The sequence below is a fragment of the Mixophyes fleayi genome, chromosome 1, assembly GCF_038048845.1.
Source record: "Mixophyes fleayi isolate aMixFle1 chromosome 1, aMixFle1.hap1, whole genome shotgun sequence".
NCBI classification, from domain to species: Eukaryota; Metazoa; Chordata; class Amphibia; order Anura; family Limnodynastidae; genus Mixophyes; species Mixophyes fleayi.
Genome location: NC_134402.1, coordinates 81,309,819 through 81,322,253, shown reverse-complemented (window position 1 = coordinate 81,322,253; position 12,435 = coordinate 81,309,819).

Below are 12,435 nucleotides of genomic sequence, written 5' to 3'. Positions count from 1 at the left end.
GATCTCTTTTCCTGCAAATAAGAAATTTTACATATCAATGTTTAGCATTAAGGGGTGACTTGAGAGTAGGGCACAATGGGCTATCTAAGGTTAGAGTTTACCCACAATATAAATTAATCTGAAATTTAACCAAGAACTGTATGCAATACCCTTAACACTGGGAAATTTTCCATAGGAAATTTCTGATACACAACAGGAAAGTCTAACTGAGGACCCTCACCACTCACATGGAACATAGATGCCAAGGCAGTGCTTCTCCCCTTAATTCCAGCTGAGGATAGATGATGATTTACATATGATTTCCTGTGTCAGGCTGCCTTAAAATCTACCAATATCTGAAGCACAGATACTGCATTGACACTGACATACAGTCATGGCCAAAAGTTTTGAGAATGACACAAATATTGGTTTTCACAAAGTTTGCTGCTTCAGTTTTTAGACTTTTTTGCCAGATGTCTCTATGGTATACTGAAGTGAAATTACAAGCATTTCATAAGTGTTAAAGGCTTTTTATTGACAATTACATTAAGTTTATGCAAATAGTCAATATTTGCAGTGCTGACCCTTCTTTTTGAAGACATCTGCAATTCGACCTGACATGCTGTCAATCAACCTCCGGGCCACATACTGACTGATGGCCGCCCATTCTTGCCTAATCAATGCTTGGGGTTTGTCAGAATTTGTGGGTTTTTGTTTGTCCACCCGCCTCTTGAGGATTGACAACAAGTTCCCAATGGGATTAAGGTCTGGGAAGTTTCCTGGCCATGGACCATAAATTTCTATGTTTGGATCCCTAAGCTACTTTGTTATCACTTTTGCCTTATGGCAAGGTGCTCCATCATGCTGGAAAAGGCATTGTTCATCACCAAACTGTTCTTGTATGGTTGGGAGATGCTGCTCTTAGAGGATGTTTTGGTACCATTCTTTATTCATGGCTGTGTTCTTAGGCAAAATTGTGAACCCACTCCCTTGGCTGAGAAACAACCTCATACATGAATGGTCTCAGGGTGCTTTACTGTTGGCATGACAGAGAACTGATGGTAACACTTACCTATCCTTCTCCAGACAAATGTTTTTCCAGATGCCCCAAACAATCTGAAAGGGGATTCATCAGAGAAAATTACTTTACCCTAGTCCTCAGCAGTCCAATCTCTGTACCTTTTGCAGAATATCAGTCTGTCCCTGATGTTTTTCCTGGAGAGAAGTGGCTTCTTTGCTGGCCTTCTTGACACTAGGCCATTCTCCAAAAGTCTTCGCCTCTCCGTGCATACAGATGCACTCATACCTGTCTGCTGCCGTTCCTGAGCAAGCTCTGCACTAGTAATGCCCCGATCCCACAGCTGAATCAACTTAAGGAGACGGTCCTGGTGCTTGCTGGACAGTCTTGGGTGACCTGAAGCCTTCTTCACAACTATTGAACCTTTCTCCTTGAAGTTCTTGATGATTCGATAAATAGTTGATTTATGTGCAATCTTACTAACAGCAATATCTTTGCATGTGAAGCCCTTTTTGTGCAAAGCAATGATGACTGTACATGTTTTCTTGCAGTATACCATGGTTAACAAAGGAAGAACAATGATTTCAAGCACCACCCTCCTTTTAAAGCTTCCAGTCTGTTATTCTAACTCAATCAGCATGACAGAGTAATCTCCAGTCTTGTCAACACTCTCACCTGTGTTAAGGAGAGAATCACTGACCTGATGTCAGCTGGTCCTTTTGTGGCTGGGCTGAAATGCAGTGAAAATGTTGTTTTTGGGATAAAGTTCATTGTCATGACAAAGAGGGACTTTGAAATTAATTGCAATTCATATGATCATTCTTCATGACATTATGGAGTATATGCAAACTGCCATCATAAAAACTGAGACATCAGACTTTGTGAAAAATAATATTTGTGTCATTGTCAAAATTTTTGCCCATGACTGTACAAGGCAAGCTATACCAATAATAGGACAAACTTTACAACTGTGGACCCACCTGGCATCATTTAGTGTAATAGTAACATAAAGCTATTTAGCAGTGGCTGGAGAGAGGGCTTAACTTAATCTCCTCTTTGCTCGGCACCTTGGTCTCACCACATCTCATGCCATAAATGTACTAAAACACATTAACATATTCCCAGTATTACATTCCTCATTAACTTGTGTTGCAGCAAGTGGCTTTATGATCACATACGTGTACTGTATATAAAGTTATCATAGAACAGCAACATTGATTTATTCTTTTAATTGTGGTTCTCTAAACTTTTTGTATATTGAAATTTAATTATTAGTGACTTGAACTGCCATCACACAGAAGGAGACTGACCCTGGCTGTGGAATATTTCTCTTTTTAGAGACTACATGTCCTGTGCATACAATTAACTGGTAATTACAATAATTTTCAATTGCCAATAGACGTTTTTCAGCACTATACATATATTATTGCTATACTGTTTCCTATATAGTAGACTGTGCTTATGATTAGCTTGTGCACAAGTGGAGTTTAGAGCAAAATCAGTTTATATCTACTGAATAGCACTTATAGGATTTAATATTTAATTTCTTTATTGGTTCCATATACATTTTTGGAGAACAGCTGGGCAGCATTATTATTTTAAAACATCAAATTGTTGCTTTTTATTCTATCTATATTTGGCTCCTAATTTGCCAGGGATGTTTTCTCCTCTGATGATTTTTTTAAATGTTAGGCTTTGGTCCCAGATTTGCAGAGGGCATTAATGGCCATCCAGTGCGACTGCACCTTGGGTTCAACTTTCCTTGTTTCATCTTTTTATTTTTAGGTCCAGTCTCATCTAGGCCACCATCACTGAACCCCATCTTACCACAGCTTTTCTAATCCATTGTGTGCAAATGGACAAAGAAGGATTGTTTACTTCTTCTATGATCTGCTCACTAACCTGACCAAATCTTTTACTTAGTTCCCAGCTTAAAACACTAGAAAATAATTGATCTGATGTGGCGCTCCACTGGGTGTGCAGCCTGATGTATGTAGAGGAGTATCCACTGTTCTCCACAAATTAAACACAAACATAAAATACAGTTAACATACACTAAGCGCGCACCTTCTCACATACCACAGGAGATAGGGACTTCTGTATTCCCTTCACTGGATAGATGCCCTTATCTCTCTCCTCAAATGGAGTTCCTATAGTCTGAAAATCAGACTCATGGAAATATAAAACAAATGGAGAAGTAATAGTGCAGATTGTCTACAATATATATATATAAAAGTCCACAAAGTTCCCGGACAGAAAGTATATTCTTCAACCTCGTGATGAAAACGAAGAATACCACCGTAATTCTTGTGACTTTTTACACCATCTCCCCCAAAGATATATGCTTACTAGATGTTAGCTTTAATAGAGCATCTCTAGTAATCCTTCCTGTATACCGCTTTCAAGTTCCTCCACAGAGTGTAAACATGATATGCCAGAAAAGAAGAAATAAGAACCATCTGGTGCATTATCATAAAACACCATTTAATAAAAATGTATTATCTCCAAAACAGAGACCTGTACATATAAAACATGACATCAAGGATATCCCAAAATGGTAATGTGTATACTCATACCAGATAAATTAAGGATATTCGCATAAAAATTTCCTCCACGATGTCAGTTCACCAATGTAACGAAATTCCGCTTACACTTATCCTTCCAACGCGTTTCGACTCTAGGTCAGAGTCTTTTTCAAGGTAGGATAATAGTGTATTATCGCCTCTATATATATCCCTGTTTGTAGCGTGTATTTCATAGTAAACTCCACCCTACTTCCTTTACTGTCATAACGAGGCTTAGATGTAAAAAAAGCCCTCGTCACTTGCGGTATACGCGCGTCCCATAACAAATCTAACTCTACTTCCTTATCAATCTGAAAACGAGGCTTGGATATATTCCAAAGGCACTCGTCACTTCCGGTATAGGGGGTTATGCACCTAAGAACTTTATTAACAGGAACAAAAACTATCCTAGTAGTTTTCCTGTTGGCTCAAAAACGGGGATAGAAACAGCTAAATTATCTGTTTCAATTGCTGTCATAATTTAGACCTACTTAAAATGGGTTAATATGCGATCCTCCATAATTCCTTCTGAGGATACACATTTACCATGTACATAAAATACAAAAATTATAAAATATAAAATGCAAAATACAAAATACTAAAATGTTTCTATTTAAAAATGAGGTAAGTGTATGAAAATGTTTAAACACACCTATATCAACAATCTGGGTACAAAAGAGTCTAAACAAAAATACACATGTACAAATATACATATACATATATAGGAGTATAGGAGGGTAGGTAAGAATCCGGATCTCTTGAATCTGTAATTCTTCATTTTTTCCTCTTCAATTCTCATCATACTTCCCAAAAAGTTTCAAACAAATTTCTCAGACAAATGAAAGATACACGGAGACATGGAGAGAGGAAAAGACAAGAGCTTAATTAGACATGCAAACAAAAATCTGTTTGCATCATAAAACTATTTTATTCTTTATTAACTCAATATAGAGGTTTTATAATCATATAAACCACTTCAATTCAAACTCTATATTAAGACCCTTAGGGGTTAAGGTCTTTAATAAAAAAATCCATTTCATTTCAGCCTTTGAAAGGGAACCAGCCGTATCTCTATTTTTCCAACTACTCTCTATTACCTGTATGCCACAAAATTGTTTGATATGTTCTGGTTTACACATATGTTCAGTTTTAAAGTGATTTGACACTGAATGGGTATCCAGACCTTTTCGAATATTGTATATATGTTCGCAAATTCTGGTTTTCAGAGGGCGAGACGTCTTCCCTACATAGAATTTGCCACATTGACACTCTATGATATAAACAACATTAGCCGTGTGGCATGTAATGAACTGTTTTATCTTAAGTTGATATCCATTGATGTCTAGACATGTAGTCTTACTTGATTTTGATTTTACTGTTTTACAAGCCAGGCACAGTCCACATCTGTGGAAGCCAATAGTTCTTATTGATTTCCTATTTTCTTCTGGTAATGAACTTCTTACTAATTGGTCCTTAAGATTAGGGGCTTTTCTGCATACAAAAACGGGTTTTTCTGGTAATGAACTTCCTATAATATTGTCCCTTAACAGAATACCCCAATATTTCGTAATAATTCTCTCAACATGTTTAAACTCCCTATTAAACTGAGATATGAACGCCCAGTCATACTTATGACTTCGATCTTTAATTTGTTTCTCTTTTGGAGTAAAAAGACTGCAAAAGACTTTTTCTTCCACTTGACTTAATGAATTAACATCATACCCTTTATTAGCAAAACTGTCTTAAGATCTTTAATCTTTTGGAGATAATACATTTTTATTAAATGGTGTTTTATGATAATGCACCAGATGGTTCTTATTTCTTCTTTTCTGGCATATCATGTTTACACTCTGTGGAGGAACTTGAAAGCGGTATACAGGAAGGATTACTAGAGATGCTCTATTAAAGCTAACATCTAGTAAGCATATACCTTTGGGGGAGATGGTGTAAAAAGTCACAAGAATTACGGTGGTATTCTTCGTTTTCATCACGAGGTTGAAGAATATACTTTCTGTCCGGGAACTTTGTGGACTTTTATATATATATATTGTAGACAATCTGCACTATTACTTCTCCATTTGTTTTATATTTCCATGAGTCTGATTTTCAGACTATAGGAACTCCATTTGAGGAGAGAGATAAGGGTCATCTATCCAGTGAAGGGAATACAGAAGTCCCTATCTCCTGTGGTATGTGAGAAGGTGCGTGCTTAGTGTATGTTAACTGTATTTTATGTTAGTTCCCAGCTTAACTAACCAGCTGCCAAGGACAGAAGTTACAGAGTGGAGAAGCAGTGACTTACCAATTAGTCAGTAACTTAATTAGGAGTGTACCGTGGCTAATTTTACTTTGAGTAAAACTAGGTTGAAGGAAGGAAGGATATATGTGATCTTACGTTATACATTGGTGGGGGACTCTGCATTGTTTAAAAATAAGTTTTTTTATGTAATTACCCCCCCATGAAAAACATTTATTAGTATGTTATTAATGTCTACTATGCATAAAATACATTTTTAGAGTTGCTATTGATTGCATACACCTGCTATAGCATGAATACACTGCCGTCATCATTAGTAAGCAACACTTAGACTAGCCTGGTAGCTGGAGCTAAAGATACAGCTAAAAAAAGATGCCCAGAGCTTGAACTGGACATAACTGTGTGCAGGGGCGCACGCAGGATTTTTAAGGGGGTTTTTCCCCACCCAAAAAAAAACCATAAAAAAAACCATAAAAAAAAGCGAGAGAGCTGCTGCAGATGCGCCCGCGCATGCACAGCAGCTCCGTTTCGGCAGCACTGTACTATCCAGCAGCCATGGCGCTGTCAAAGAAGTGTCTGTATTGTATACAGCACCGCCGCAGATGCTTCTTTGACAGCGCCATGGCTGCTATATAGTACAGTGCCACTATGTAGGGACCCAGAAACCCCCCCTGTGTGCGCCCCTGGTGTGCGTTAGCTCTTTATATTCCCTTACTGTAAATGAACTACAGCCAAACGCCGCTTCCCTGCCCCTTTCCCTCTCTGAAATTGTAGGCTGAAGTAAGGGTCCTCTGTGCTAGAAGATGAATTGAGCATGGTTGCGTACTGTGATGTATGAGCTAGTTCTGGCCATGCGCAGTGTGATTTTGTAGATGATACGTACAAAATCGCCGTTTATGTCCCTCTGAGTAGATAAACAACCTGCATTTTCCATACTTTATCTCACATCACTTCCTCTTACTTTGCACTCACATTTTTGCAAATTAGCATTATCCACAGTATGTACAATTTACAATACTGTATATTTCCTTTATAGGTATTTTTTTTAAAAAAATATCTGAGTTCTGTGATCTGTATCTGTAATTAACCGACTCTGCATTTTCTTGCTTTTAGAAGGCCCTGGATCACCGCAGTGACTTCTAACGTCCTTATACTATACTGTACAGCATGCACTGTCCTCTGTTTAATAATACATTTTTGAATAAATAGAGTTGCTTTGATGTTTATGAATAATATTATACCGTCTTATCATTCCTTGTAAATACAAACAAATATTATTTTTAATAACATTTTGCATTTTCTGTTATACTAACAATAGTTATAAATGTAATTTAAGCAATTTAGAATTTGGCACCTTACTACTTTAAACAATTTTCCTACTCCCACTCGCCAGAGACTGGTCGGGAAATTACCACATTAATGAGAAAAAGTGTTCCAAGGTTTGCACCACAAAAATTAGGCAAGTGATAAAACACTACATCCTGCCTTTAAATGAATTCCCCTGCTTATGAATGAAGCCCAATAGACATAGAGCTGGCTGCACTGGTGTTATTTTGTAAACTCCATTTCTTGTCTGATGTACAAGTAAAAACAAACACAGCTTGCAGAGAACAGCCTGGCCCTTTTTAAATTTGTATCTGATTGTTCCTCCCTACATTATTTTTCCTTTTACAATTTACCTTTTGCTCCAATTCTAAGTGTATATAGAACACTTAATAAGCACACGAAAATAAAAATGAAAAAACAGTTTCAGAAAGCTTTGTATAATATATAATTTGAAAAAAAAGATATACCATAATATACAAAAGGATTTAGATTACCAGAACATTGGGAACAGTTCAACAAACATTGATGTGTTGTATAAATACATAGAAAGCTGTCAATGGACAGTTCAACTAAATAAACTCTGCTTGAAAAAAAATAATCTAATAATTTACAATATATTTAAATATACTGGGAAGGAATGTTGGGCACTAGTAGTTATAAGGTATATCTAGCTATCAGAACAGCTGTACACTAATTTTGAAAAATGTGTCTAACAACAAGATGTCATTTAACCTGAATTCAATTAACAATTGTTTTTGTGGATAAAACATTTGAGAATCCATAGTTTGAAATACAACATTAAATCTGGTACACAAAATAATAAAATAGGCCTAAATTAAGTTAAACAAGGGCATCTGTCTTTGGACCAAAAAATTTAGGGGGGGGGGGGCATTTCTGATGGCCAATGATCACACTAAGCTATATAGCAATATAGTAGCACACAGATGCAAGGATCACATTACCCACTAATAAAATGCCCCCACCTTAACATTTAGAGCCCACCATCTATATAAAGCAAGGAAGAACAGGAATTTCAGTTGAGTCACTAAGGGGAAAGAATAGGGAACAATTATGCTGTGTGCTGCAGTGATAGCCAACACAATTAAAAATAGAGCCCTATGCTACTGCCATCTCCATTCAATCTCCTGCCCAGGGGCTTTAATGACACTGTTATCTACAAAATTACAAATTAAAACAGCGGTGGGCAACAGGCTTCCTGCAGCCTACCGAGTCTTCTCTTGTGGCCCCCAGCTGGCTGCTCCCAATCTTATTAGAATAGGGGCATTTGACTTCTGCATCACCTCCTTTGCACAGTGAAGGAAGAAGCCAAAACTGGGATTACATGAATAGCACAGTAGCAGGTGAGATACTCATGTCAAAATATACTCACCACTGTTATCTATACCTAGATTTAGGTGTAATATGCATCTCAATAGGTAGAACATCTGCAGTATCTCACTGATAAACATGTTAAGTTACCTTCTCCTATATCAAGATTAGGAATTGTATGGCTCTCCAGTTGCTGTTGCATCACAAGTTCCTGCAGTCTCTGCCAACCAGCATCCTTCATAATAGCAGGAAAGTTGCCTATGCGTGAAATAAAGCTACAGGTACTTATTTCCTCCCATACTACACTACCTATATAAACTTTGTTGCTATGTTACACAAATTGAACAGACATAGTTCAGAGGTACCAGAAGTTGGATCTGTGATAAAAACAAAGCTTTCTGGTTCCATTTTTTTTTTCCGAGGTGAATACCATTATTTGACCGGAGCGAAGGAGTAACAGTACATAGCATTAGGATCAGTCATTGGCTGAATTTGGTGATTTTATTATCATGAGGAAGATTTCAAAGAGTTTTTGAGAGACATTTCTATTAAGTGACAGTGCTCAAGTGTAGGGATTACTTCTATTATCATATAGTTTAGGGCAAATCTGATATAATTTGTCTGGGGGCATTTCTATTATAATGTGTGATAAACACTACTTGTGCAATGTTTGAGATCACTGCATGTATGGTATAATATGTTGGAGTATTGGTGGGCCAAGGATGAGGGAAAGGATAAGAGGCTTAGTGGGGCCTATTTCTAGCTTCTGCACCAAAGCCTTTACTGACACTCATGTAAAGTAAAAGAACAAAGTGGTTGCTGGACTGATGCCAGATAAGATATTTACAGAATTTGCTAAAGTTATATATACAACTTCCATCAGTTTTCACTAGATAGATTTGTAGTGTTATATGCCATTCAAATTCACCGAACATGTGACTGGATGATTTTTTTAAAGCCAGAGATGGTCAGTATAAGTATCTTGTTATTGCTTTCTGATTAAAAAATATCCCACCAGTTTTCCAGGACTGTTTAAAGGATATTAAACATTTGTGTCAATAATCCATAGCATAGATTATACTTAATTTAACTTATCTTAACTTAACTTAACTTAACTTAACGCATATTCTGTGTAGTGATAAATGAGGAATTATAGTTAAGATGCCTAATTCACAATATAACTGTGGCAATAGAGTGAAATACAAAATGACTTGTCATAGTTATATCATAGTCAAATATCTGAAGCAGTTCTTGTGCATGTAATTTCTGTCACTAGTAAAAAAAAATGTTAATTTGATTTAACTGGCATTGTCCTTACATCAGACTCCCTGCTGGGCAGATGTCTTGGCTGTATCTGTTGAATGAAAAAAAAATGCTTCACTTACTGCACATAGTCTAATTGGCTCCCAAATTAAAGGATCTGCTTAGATAACAGAACCAAGCAAAGGCCACACAGATGTGTGTATCAAACATGCTTCCATCTGGTAATCCATTTCCATTTGCCATCCGGTCAAATTACTGGGCAGAAAAAGGTGTTAGGTTTGTCAGTCAACAAAAGAATGTGGCTCTTTCTTGTTCATATGATAAGTACACCAGATAACCTATACAAAGTTCAAGGGACCAAGGACAGAGGACATATGGTTTAGATAGAGAATTTAGACTTCAAGACACATATTCTTCATATTTCATGATTTGGGTTATCTTCATGCCAATTTTGTCTCTATTGAATATTGTTTCTATACAGTACAGTGTAGTTCTACAACTAAATAGAAGAGGTGGTAGCAAGAGAATGACTGCGTTAACTGAGAAAAGTTTTCAAGTGTTCTCGCTGACCAACTCTTGGATTTAAACTTAGGAATCTCAGTGAACCTCGGTGACTCACTGAGAAGGGTTTTTTCCGTTCTTAAAAAATTTTTTATTTGTGTGAATTAAGTATAAGGGACACTGTTCCTATATCAGTAACCTGTATGAACAAGTAGAGGGACTTGTAATTGTTTGTAGCTGGGAACAAACTTAAATCATATGCGCATTCTTGGAAAAGTCCTTGGGACCATAGACTGTCCTTGCCTGCCAGGTACACATGTCTGAGGTCTCAAGTTTTTCTTTCTTCTGTTTTTCATCTATTTTTTGCAATAAAAGTTGAAAGGAAACATCTGGATTTATCCTTCAGTAGTAACTGCAGCAATTTTTTTGTATGATTGAAAACGTGAACTGAGAAATTATATAATAGCGAAAAGTAATAATTAATGTCCACCATCAAGCACACCAGCATACCACATGTGTATACAATATGGTTAAGAGACTTGCAGGTGTTTAGAAAATGGAGAATCAAAGTTATATTGGAAGGTAGTTATGATTTGGATAGGTTCTCTGTGGAATCATGAGAAAAAGAGTTTCAGAATCTCTGCTTTGTATGGGAAGCTTATTTTTATTGGCAATATAAAACTAGTAAAAGATTGTGAAAATAAAAAACTAAGAAGTTTAGAGTCATCTCATAAGGGAGAGAAAGATTTTTACATTTACAGAAACGCTAGGAGAGCCAGGCAAAAGTTTCCCACCTTTTCACAGTTGTATCTGATTGTTCATTGTTTTTATTACATCACAGCACATAGAGACCCTCCGACAGAGTTGAAAAGTTGGTAGTACCCCTTCCTTATAACTTAAGTCCATCAGGGGTACATAGGACCCTCATCATCATCATCATAATCATCACCATTTATTTATATAGTGCCCGCAAATTCCATAGTACTTTACAATTGAGAGCAAACACAGTAATAAAACAATGCTGGATAATACAGACAGAGAGGTAAGAAGGCCCTGCCTAGAACCTTAAACCTATGGGACACTAGAAGTTTGATACATATTGCATATTGGTTCAGCCTGATTATAAAGGTAAAAAGTACTTAATGGGCTATATGATTCAGTCACACAGCAATGTTGGGGAAATGGTTGATGTCTCATGTGACCTGTTTAAAGGGTGGTAATAGTTTAACCTAGAGAAGTTAAGAGGGTGGTTGAAAAATGTTATAAGCTTTCCTAAAGGGGTGGGTTTTCAGGGAACGCTTGAAGGTTTGAAGACTAGAGAAAAATGTTGTTGTGCAAGGGAGGGAATTCCACAAAGTCGGGGCAGCCTAAACAATGTTGTATAACCGGGAATGGAAGCAGGCAATGAGTGTGGATGAGATATGCAGATCTTGTGCAAAATTGAAGTGTTGAGTTGGAAGATATTTTGAGACAATTAAGGATATGTATGTTATTGAAGTTTTGTTGATGGCCTAGTATGTTAGTAGAAGTATTTTACATTGGAATCACTGAAAGCAGACAACCAGTGTAGACTGACAGATTGGATCAGCATCAAGAATGATTTCCAAGGAAAATCATTATAGCTGATGCGTGCAAAATAGATCAAAATAGATCATCAGGATGAGAGTCTAATTCGGGGAAGACCAGTAAGGGTGGAATTGCGATAGTCAATGCAGGAGATGACGAGAACATTAATGAAAGTTTTTGCAGTGTCTTGCGTGAGATATGTGCGTATTCTGGAAATGTTTTTTGGATGTATGTAACATGACTTAGATATAGAGTCGATGTGCGGAACAAAGCATAGTTCTGAGTAAAGGGTCACACCTAGGGAATGAGCCTGTGGAGTGGGACTTATTGTCATGGTGTCAACTGAAATCTAAATGTCAGGGGGGTAACTACTGTTGGCGGGAGGGAATTGTTAAGATACTGCAACAGACTCAGACTTAATGTTGCTTGACTGATTACACTGGAAGAATTGCAGGTGGAGCTGTCCTAAATGTGTTACTGTGCTGTCATTGTATTATGTTGTACAAAGAATGTCCTGTTTTGTTCTCATCTGTGGGCAGCACAGTGGCTTAGTAGTTAGCACTTCTGCCTCACAGCATTAGGGTCATGAGTTCGATTCCCGACCATGGCCTTATCTGCGTGGAGTTTGTATG